Genomic DNA, 11,272 nt, shown 5'->3' on the forward strand with positions numbered 1-11,272 from the left:
GCAGTTGGTTTTTTGATCGTCGTTTCTCAGCTCTTTTGATCCGGTGCATTTCTCGTCAAGTTGACTCGAGCCTCTTCATCTTTGCCAAGTTCAATCCTCAGTTGTTTTCTTTCCCACCCGCCCACCCCTTTTTCTTCTCGGAGCCGGAGTCCGTAATCGAGTATCCATCCTACTCGCGTGAAGTATTTGCTTTCTTTCCTCAATGATTTCAACCGGTGTTTTCTCTTCAAGATATTCGTCAGTTTCCCTTCCAAGTTACCTTTGTTTCCCCTCCCTCCCACCCTTTTTCTTCCCGGAGCTTGAATCTCTTTCGAGCAGCAATTTCATTCGTACGGAGCCTCTTCAGTCTTCCCTCAATCATTTCAACCGGTGAATTCTCTTTTGTTTGACATTTTTCATCTCTTTTCTTCCCGGTGGATTCAATTCAAGTTTTTTTCGGGTTGATCATATTCTTTTCCGTATCTCAAGTGTTTTCCCTACTCGTTCGCCTCTTGCCAGTTTATCTTTCCGGAGTGCTCAAGACATCTCAGGAGATTCGTCGGTGTTCCAATTAGTTCGAGGTTGTCACCTCATTCAAATATTTCAATTGTTCCAGTGTATCATCTATCTGTTCAACATCCCTTTCCGACGGTGTTTTTCTCTTCAGTGGGCCCTAACCCACAGGTCTTTTCCCAGGATCTTACCTGACTCTTCTAATTTCCCGTAGCTATTCTCAAATTCTTTTCGGAGTGTGACGTAAGAATGGATTTCATCAGTCAGATGCCTTCTCCAAGATCTCATTCAAACTCTTTTCATTGTTGGCTCAACCTTTTTGGTTTTTCATTCTCCCAGAGTATCTCAGTAATTTTTGTGGTGTTTCTCGTCGTCATTTGAAGATCGAATAAGAGTTTTTCCTCTAAATCTTGCCCGTTCTCCCAAAGATTCGTGGTTGTAGCTTCATATTATCCTCTCGATTTATTCCATTTGTCAGATATTCCTTTTCCCACCTGTCCGGAGTATTCCAGGATTTGATTTCTGTTTCGCTTCACTAGAGGCCATCGTTCCAGAAGAAATCTTCGTCCTCACATTTCAGCTACCGTTATCCAATTATCCCGGTGCTTCGGTCAAGTGTTCTTTAATCAACTCATGATCTCTTTGTTCTTTTGCATCTAAATCCCCTCTAGCATATTGCTTCTTCTAATTCTTCCTGGTGATTCATTTTCTTTCATCAGTCATTTTCTAATTCTTACGGTGGTTCCTTCATATTATTTTTCCTTTGTTATCATATCAATTCATTCGTTCTTTCGAATCCTACCGGTGGTTCATGAAGACTTTCTCAAGTTTGTGCTATACCCCCCTTAATCCTTTTCAACAAGAATAAGTAGTATGCAAAATCCGTTTGTCATCAATTAAATTTTATGAGGATAAGCATAACGTAATTCTTATTCTTATTTCATCATCGTCAAGTAATCCCTTTTCTTCGGAGTTTGTTCGTGAGGAATAAATTCTAGTTCCAAGTGTTTTCATCTTTTCTTTTCGGGAGTTCAAATTTCCTCGTCCATCACGTCGGAACCTCCATCTAAATCATCGCAAGGCTTTAATCTTATTCTTTTCATCCTTCAATTCTATTTCATCACCCTTTTGTTACCGGAGTTCCTCACGGTGGTTCGTTAAGGATTTAATTCATGTTTTCAAGTTTTCATCAAGATTCTTGTGGAGAGTTCAACTATCTTTTCTTCTTGCATCTCGAAGTGCAAATAATTCTACGTATTCTTTCGCATTGGAGTCTTGCATTTATTCTTTTTCTCTGATATTCAAGTATTTGGTTGTGGCACAGTTTCACCTCAAGTTTTGAGATGTTTTTCCATAAGCCCTCAACAATATGATTTTTTTGTTGTTGTTTTTCTCAACAACTCCATTCAATTCTTCATTCTAAGGAAGCTATCAAATTCGTGGTGGAAGTTGTTGTTCTCTCGTCTATTCTTTTCATTCTATTTCAATTCTACCAGAGGCATTGCGTTGTTCATCTCGTGAAGTGTCATACCATCTGGTGAAGTTCATGTTCTATTCCTACCATTTCCCAGTCGGAGTGCTGCCAGAATTCTTTTGTTCTTATTCCTTTCCTATCTTATTCTAACCGAGGTGTTTTAGAGTCTATCTATTCATTGAGCTTTTGATTCTCATCATATTCGTCATTCCTCTTTTCTACCGAGTGCTCTCGTCCTTGTTCATCTTCTCTCCTGAGCACTTGCTTCACCTCATCCTCTTTTTCTTCCGTCTCGTTCCTAAGATCTCGGGACGAGATCTCTTGTTAGTGGAGGAGTGTTGTAACGCCCCGGATTCGATGCGCCAGGTGTCTGCCAGGTATTCGCCGTCGTTGCCATGTCATTTGCTTGCGTGTTGCATTTTATCATGTCATCATGTGCATCTCATTTTGCATATGTGTTCGTTTCTTGCATCCGAGCATTTTCCCCGTTGTCCGTTTTGCAATCTGGCACTCCTGTGTCCTCCTGCGTCCCCCTTTTGTCTCTTGTTGTGAGCGGGTGTTTAACGTTCTTGGAATGGACCGAGTCTTACCAAGTGGCCTTGGTACACCACCGGTAGACCGCCTGTCAAGTTTCATTCCATTTGGAGGTCATTTGATGCTCCAACGGTTAACTGGATAACCGCAAGGCCTCTTTTGGGTTGCAGCCCAACACCCCTCCAAAACAGCCCAATAACCCATCCAAACCCCCTCCATTCTCTCAGTCGTTCGATCACGATCGTGTGGGCGAAAACCGCACCTCAGATGGAGTCTCCTAGCTCCCTCTACCTATATATATGCCTTCTCCCCCAATAATTCCGGATGAAACCCTAGCCTCCTTCTTTCTCCGCGCGCCGGACACGTCCGCCCGGCGCCGGACACGTCCGCCGCCGTCCCTCGGCGAATCAGAGGGCGCCACCTTATCCGTGCCGGCCCTCTCTCTCCTCCGCCGCCGCTAGGGCCCGCGGGGACCGAGCCGCCGCCCGCCGCCGCCCGTGCGGGCCCGCGTCTCCCGCGCCGCCGCGTCCTTCGCCAGACCCCGCCGCCGTCCGCCGCCGGTCCGCCGCCTCCTTCGCCGGACCCCGCCGCTGTCCGCCGCCTCCCGCGCCCCGCGCCCGGCGCGCCTCCGCCCGCGCCCCGTGCGCCTCCGCCCGCCGCCGCTTGCGCTCGCCGCCGCCTCGACCTCTGCCCCGCCGCCGGCCGCCCCAGATCCGGCGCCGCCCGACCCGGTGTCGCCCGCCGCCTGGCTTCGCCCCGCCGCCGGTGTCCCGCTTGCTCCGGCCGCCGTCTCCTCGCCTCGCTGCCGGCGTCCATGCCGGAGCCCGCGCCGCGCGTCTCCCGCGCCGGCCACGACCGCCGCCGCCGCCGCTTGCGTCCTCCGCCCCGTGCCGTCCCCAACCTCCTCCGCCGTCCCGTGCCCCTCGTCGGCCTCCCCCTCGCTGGAGAGCTCGCCGGAGCTCTTCTCCGGTCGGATCCGGAGAAGATGGACCAGATCCACCCAACCCGGCAACCAAACGCGCCTCCGCTCCATCCCGGATCCCTCCGTCCCGTGTTGACTTTCGCGGAGGTAAAAATCCACTAAGTCCCTAGATCTGTAACATTTTCATTCCTTGTTTGACATGCCATATCTCTTGGCACACTGCTCCGTTTTGTGCGTGTAATATATCAAAATGTTCATCATGATGTGCTCTACATTTTGTTCCATTGTACCATGCTTGTTTGAGTCCATATTGATGCCCAATCATCATTGCAACAGTGCTATATGATGTTAACCTGCTGAAACTGTTATAACTTGTTGTTTTGTCTTTTTCGTTGCATTTTGCGTGTGCATCCTTTGTGCATGAGATCTACATGTGCTTTGTGCTACATCATGCCATCTTCAAAGTGGTGCAATCCATGTATTTTGTGAGTCTTGTAGTGAGAGCATCGAGCTCGTGAAGTAGGGTACTTGCTATTGCTGTTTTGCTAGACTGTTTCTGCTATATCATGTTGCTATGTAAAACTGCTGCTACAAGTCATTATATACATAATATGGAGATGTTCACTAAGGATGATTTGTTACACATGTCATGCTCTATCCATCCATGCCCCTGGTAGCATTTATAGCCCGATGTAGCTTCTTGTAATCTTGCTCTCAAGTTGCTAAATAATGTTGTTGTCAGCCTGTTAACATTAAGTTCAGTTTTGCCATGTGTGTTGCTAGTGATCCATGTACCCTATGAACTTGTTCTTGCCATGCTTAGCTTCATGAACATGTATTCTTAATGTTGGTTGCCTTGTCATGCCATTAATTGCTCTGTGGTGAGTGGTACAAGCTCACCAACATACCTTCTCATTGTTGTTCCTGCCATGTATGAATCTGTCATATCATTTGCCATGTTTGCATGGATGATTCCATCTTTTCTATTGATATTTAGAATTAGTTCAGTAAGGGAGTTTTGTTATTTGTCTTTAGTATTAGCATTCCATGCCTTTGGTTGCCATGTTAAGTTTCTGTAAAATGTTGTTTGATAGCTCTAAACATTGCAACCTGATGTTATTTCTGCAAAGTCTGAAACTGTTATTATTTGCAATCTTGCCATGCCCGTTTGAGCATGTTCTAGTGATTTCTGGAGATAGCTCAGTGTTCATGTTTTGTCATGCTTTACCTGTAATTCATGCCCATGCCTTTTATTTTTATGTTGAGGTGCTGTAGCATACTGTTTTGATGCTTGCTAGATGCCTAGTTGCTGTTTTGGACAGCTTGTCCTTTAAACTTGTATAGAGTGTATGTGTTGAACCGTTGCTCCGTTTCGAGTGTGCTCTATATGAAACTTGCTTGATTTTGCATGTAGTTCTATATTATCATGTTGCATCCTTGAATTGAGGTGTTTGCTTGATGTTTGTATGCATTTTGCATCAATGCCATGTTTAACTTGTTTTGCTCATATCTTCTAGGTCGTAGCTCCGAACTAAATGAACTTTATATGTAACTTGACTAGAATTTCGTGTAGACCCTCTTGGTGCTCTTTAACTTGTTGTTGAACAACTACAACTTAATGTTTGTTCAGATCTGGACCAACTATGAAACTTGCATATGAGGACCTACCGGAATTGTTATATGTTGTTTCCGGCCTCATTTAAACTTGCCTTGATGTGTTGTTCTTGTTTGCATCATCTCTTGCCATGAGTAGCCTCATCTAGCTTTTTCATGCATCATGCTTGGTTGTGCATCATGTCTTGTCTATGTGTGGTGTGTTTACCATGTTGTGTGCTTCTTCTCGATAGTTCCCGTTTCGTTGCGATCGTGAGGATTCGTTCATCTACGCTTGGTTCGGCTTCACCCGTTCGTCTTCTTCATGGACTCGTTCTTCTTCCTAACGGGATTTCAGGCAAGATGACCGTCACCTTGGATCTCATTACTATCATTTTTATGCTAGTTGCTTCGTTCTATCGCTATGCTGCGCTACCTATCTCTTGCTTATCAAGCCTCCCAAATTGCCATGTCAGCCTCTAACCTTGTCACCCCTCCTAGGAAAGCATTGCTTGGCTATGTTACCGCTTTGCTCAGCCCCTCTTATAGCGTTGTTAGTTGCAGGTGAAGTTGAAGATTGCTCCATGGTGGACAGGATTATGTTGGGATATCACAATATCTCTTATATTATTAATGCATCTATATACTTGGTAAAGGGTGGAAGGCTCGGCCTTATGCCTGGTGTTTTTTTCCACTCTTGCCGCCCTAGTTTCCGTCATACCGGTGTTATGTTCCTGGATTTTGTGTTCCTTACGCGGTTGGGTGATTTATGGGACCCCCTTGACAGTTCGTTTTGAATAAAACTCCTCCAGCAAGGCCCAACCTTGGTTTTACCATTTGCCTCTCCTAGCCCTTTTTCCCTTGGGTTTCCGGAGCCTGAGGGTCATCTTTATTTACCCCCTGGGCCAGTGCTCGTCGTGAGTGTTGGTCCAACCTGTCAGCCGCCGGTGGCCACCAGGGGCAACTTTGGGATTGCCTACCGGAAGTTTGGACAATCCGGTGTGCCCTGAGAACGAGATATGTGCAGCTCCTATCAGGATTTGTCGGCACATTCGGGCGGCTTTGCTGGTCTTGTTTTACCATTGTCGAAATGTCTTGTAAACCGGGATTCCGAGACTGATCGAGTCTTCATGGGAGAAGGTATATCCTTCATTGATCGCGAGAGCTTATCATGTGCTAAGTTGGGACACCCTTGTAGGGTATTATCTTTCGAAAGCCGTGCCCGCGGTTATGTGGTAGATGGGAATCTGTTAATGTCCGGTTGTAGATAACTTGACACCAGATCCGAATTAAAACGCATTAACCACGTGTGTAGTCGTGATGGTCTCTTTTCGGCGGAGTCCGGGAAGTGAACACGGTTTTGGGTTATGTTTGACGTAAGCAGGAGTTCAGGATCACTTCTTGATCATTACTAGTTGACGACCGTTCCTTTGCTCCTCTTCTCACTCTCATTTGCGTATGTTAGCCACCATATCATGCTTAGCCGCTGCTGTAACCTCACCACTTTACCCCTTCTTTACCCTTTAAGCTTTGCTAGTCTTGATACCCTTGGTAAAGGGATTGCTGAGTCCTCGTGGCTCACAGATTACTACAACAACAGTTGTAGGTACAGGTTTATGCGATGATCATGACGCGAGAGCGATGTTTGCTTGTTTTGGAGTTCTTCTTCTGCTTCTTCTTCGATCAGGGGATAGGTTCCAGGTCGGCAGCCTGGGCTAGGAGGGTGGATGTCGTTCGAGTTTCTGTTTGTGTTTCATCCATAGTCGGATGGTGCTCTTACGTATGATGATGTTGTATTCGTGTGGCATTGTATGCCTCTTGTATGTATCCCCATCTATTATGTAATGTTGATGTAATGATATCCACCTTGCAAAAGCGTATCAATATGCTATTCTATCCTTGGTGGGACCTTCGAGTCTCTTTAGGATAGTATCGCATATTGGGCGTGACAAGTTTATCCCTCTACATCATGTCATCTTGCCTAATGTGTTACTCGGTTCCTATGAACTTAATACTCTAGATGCATGTTGGATAGCGGTCAATGTGTGGAGTAATAGTAGTAGATGCAGAATCGTTTCGATCTACTTGGCGAGGACGTGATGCCTATATACATGATCGTGCCTAGATATTCTCATTACTATGCACTTTTCTATCAATTGCTCGACAGTAACTTGTTCACCAACCGTGATACTTATGCTATCTTGAGAGAAGCCACTAGTGAAACTAAAAGTGCGTTACGTCGACTAGGGGGGGGGATAAATAGGTGATTTTTAAGAATTCTTCACTTAGGAATTTCAGGTTGAGGAAATTCCTAGGCGAAGAACTACTTGCAGCGGAATAAGTACTCAGGTATAATGATAACAGAGCAACAACATAGTCATCATGATGAAATGAAAGACAAACACAGAGTACACAAAGCGTAAACACAGGATAAGCAGGATGAAGACAAGTTGACTGAAGAAATAGGACTGAGGAAATAGAGAAAGTCTTCAGTCAAAGTCTTCAAACAGTAATGATCAGGTTCATCAACACATAACTGAGGAAATTAAAGGGTTGAGGAAATAGAACCAGTAGGCTTGGTGAAGACAATGATTTGGTAGACCAGTTCCAACTGCTGTGACAGTTGTACGTCTGGTTGGAGCAGCTGAGTATTTAAACTCGAGGACACACAGTCCCGGACACACAGTCCTCACCATATTCTCCTTGAGCTAAGATCACACAAACCTCGCCAAATAGTAGTGGTAAGTCTTCACAGGTGACTTCCAAACCTTCACAGACTTGGTCACTTAACAATTCACAATTCTTCTTGGATGCTCAGACCATGACGCCTAACCGTCTGGAGGATACACAGTCCTCAAAGGTAACAAGAGTCGGTTCCACACAGGAACAATCTTTTCAGTGATGCTCAATCACTTTGCGGTTTTTAGGTTTGGGTTTGGGATTTGGGTTTTCCTCACTTGATGATTTTCGCTCAAAGTCCTCGGAGGATGGGGTGCTCTCAAATGACAAGTGTCTATTTCTCTCGGAGCAGCCAACCAGCTAGTGGTTGTCGGGGGCGGTTATTTATAGCCTAGGGAGCAGCCCGACATGATAAGACATAAATGCCCTTGGCTGATATGACCGTTAGGTGGTAGGATATTTTGGGACAGCTGGCGCGCGGCACAACAACGGTCGTATTTGAGGTTCGAATTCCTCAGGGCTATCGTGTTCCTCACTGTGTAGGCAATTCACATTGGCGAATTCCTAACTCCTCAGTCAAAACAAATTCCTCAGAAACCAGAAGATCTTCGTCTCTATCACTGAAGAAATTGACTGAACTGATATGATATTTCCAATGGCTTCACTCGAAGGATTGGGTAGGTGTAGGATTTTGAGATGAGCATCACTTGGAAATCAGTTTCCTTAGTATTACCTCGACCCCCTTTAACAGTACAGTGTTTCCTATGACTCAAGAAAGAGAAAATGAAACTACGAAAACAAAAGTCTTCACACTTCTGATTCCTCGCATGAATATCCAAGTCTTCAAGGTCACACCAATTTCTTCACTTTCAAAGTCCTCAGGAGAACCAAAGTCTTCAGTCGAAGACATTCATTTTTAGGGGTTGACTTTCACTGTAAATATCAAACTCCTCATTGACTTATAGAGCATGTGTACACTCACAAACACATTAGTCCCTTAACCTATAAGTCTTCAATACACCAAAACCAGTAAGGGACACTAGATGCACTTACAATTTCCCCCTTTTTGGTGATTGATGATAATATAGGTTAAGTTTTCAATGGGGATAAACATATGAATTTAAAGTACTCAATATTGAGGAATTTTATTGCAAGATATAGAAGAACTCCCCCTGAGGATGTGCATACTGAGGAATTTGCTTTTGAAGCAATGCACATTTGAAGAGTAGAATCATGGAGAACTCCCCCTATATCTTGTAATTCATACACGCATTTAACATATGGAATGAAGAATTTGAAATGCATGATGAAATATGGTGACCGATGTAATTCAGCATGCGTGCATATCATATATGAGGAAATAGCATGTAGAAAAAACAGAGCAAAAGTATCAGGTCACCATCGGAATTAAGTTTACAACTCATTCAACAAACACTTCAAAAGAGCGAGAGTTGCAACTTAACAAAAAAACGCCCATAATGATAGACCCGCTTAAAGACTAACTCAAATTTCTCCCCCTTTGTTATCAAATGACCAAAAGGGATAAAAAGTGAGGACTAACGCCCCTGAAGAATATCATCACAAGGTTGATGGAGGAGCGCCAGCATTGTTGGGATTGGTTGTTGGAGTAGGGCCTGCCGCAGTGTCGTCCAAGTCTTCATTTTCATCAGTCTCACGGGATGAGGAATATGAGCTGGGCACCAAAGGAGGAACTTCGACCTTCTTGAATTTCTTCGAAGGAGGCTTAGACCAGCCGAATTCCTGCTTGAAGCCCATCTGCTTGAGATCTTCATCACTATAGAGATGAGTCAAGACAACCCAAGTGCGATCAAAAACTTCATTGAGGTAGTAGTGGTTCTTCTTCACTGAATTATATGTGGCAGTCATGTTGTGAAGAATTGAACCAAATTGATGTTTGACCCATTTATGATTGTGATCCACCTTCTAATGAAGACTGAGGAGAAGCTCATGATCAGTCATCGCCCTTGGAGTTGTGGCCTGAGGACTTTGCTTTGAGGCATTGGCGGCAGAGTCATGAGTAGCAGAGTCATCATTGGTGGAATATGAGGTATCTTTCTGGAACTGTCCATCCAATGGTCGACTGTCCTCATCAATAATTGCAGTGGCCTTGCCCTTTTCATCAGCTAAGGAAAAAGTTCGCTTGAGGACTTCGATTGGGGGCAAGTAACTGCCATGGTTGAGTGTATCAGCTTTGTAGTTGAGTGAAGACCTTTATCTGAGGAATCTCATAATCCAAGGATCATAAGGCTTCAACTGAAATGGAGACATTGCAACATTTGCCAAAGTCCTCATGAAGTCATGGTAGTTCACTGGAATACCGTGCATGATATTGAAAAGCAGATTCTTCATGATGCCAACAACTTATTCATCATTCGAGTCATGGCCTTTGATAGGACTCAGAGTCTTAGTTAGAATGCGGTATACTATCCTTGGCACATATTGCAATTCCTTCACATGGAACTTTGTCCTTGAGGCTTGATCAGGCTTCAATGGCTTCATCAAAACTTGCATAAAATGATCAGACAGTTCAGTTTCAGAATAGATGAGACGCGCACCTTGTGGGGGAGGACTGACAGGCATGGAACAAAGCAATTCAGTTGCCGGTGCCTTATAGTGAGTATTTTCTGTCATCCAGTCCAACACCCATGAGTTCACATCTTCTGCATTGCCAGTGATGTGCAGCATCGCATAGAACTAAAGAATGAGTTCTTCATTCCAATCATGGATGTCCATGCAGAAGTTAAGCAGTCCAGCTTCATGAATAGCAGTGAGGACTGGTGTGAAGCAAGGCAGTGATTCCATATCAAGATGAGGAATATGCTCATGGTCGAAGACTTTGTCTTTGTTGAAGAGTACTAAAGAATAGAAGTTGGCTTGGCTGGCAGTCCAGAAGCGCTTCCTTCTCAAACAAGCAGAGTCATATGGATTATAGTCAGTGAAGAACACATGCTCATTGAAGAAAGCATCAACCTTGAATTTTGGAGTCTTGGAGAAGGGATTCTTCGACGTTGGCTGAGGAGTATCAGTCAGTTCAAGAATACCCTCAGGAATCTCAATCTCCGGAGCCGCAGGCTGAGGAATATCAGCTTCTGCTTCAGTAGCATCCCGGGCCTCCATTTCTTCATCAGCTTGGTCATCAACACTAGTGGCTGGAATCTCTTCATGAATGGAAGGGTAGTATGAATTTCTTCAGAGCCCATCAGAACTTCAGTTGGTGCTGGGGACTGAGGAATTTGTTGGAGTGTTGTGAACAAAGGAGAGTTGGGGTGCTGACTGTCCCAAAAATCATCGTTCATCATAGGTGTGGTGCTCCCAATGTCCACATCCTCATCCTATTCCATTTCTTCAACACCGGCCTCTTCAGCTGTGAACTAAGGCGTTGGCGATGATACCTGGGGAGTTGAAGTGATAACACCCACTTCAATTTCTTCATCCATCTGCTCTGTGGAAGCAGCAGAGGGATCTTCTTTAGCAGATTCATCAGGAATCTCATAATCTTCACCACAAGGAACAAGTTCCTTTGATGGCATGCTTGAGAGAGGAACAACATCGATAGG

Source organism: Triticum aestivum, chromosome 2B (assembly GCF_018294505.1).
Source record: "Triticum aestivum cultivar Chinese Spring chromosome 2B, IWGSC CS RefSeq v2.1, whole genome shotgun sequence".
Taxonomy (NCBI): Eukaryota; Viridiplantae; Streptophyta; class Magnoliopsida; order Poales; family Poaceae; genus Triticum; species Triticum aestivum.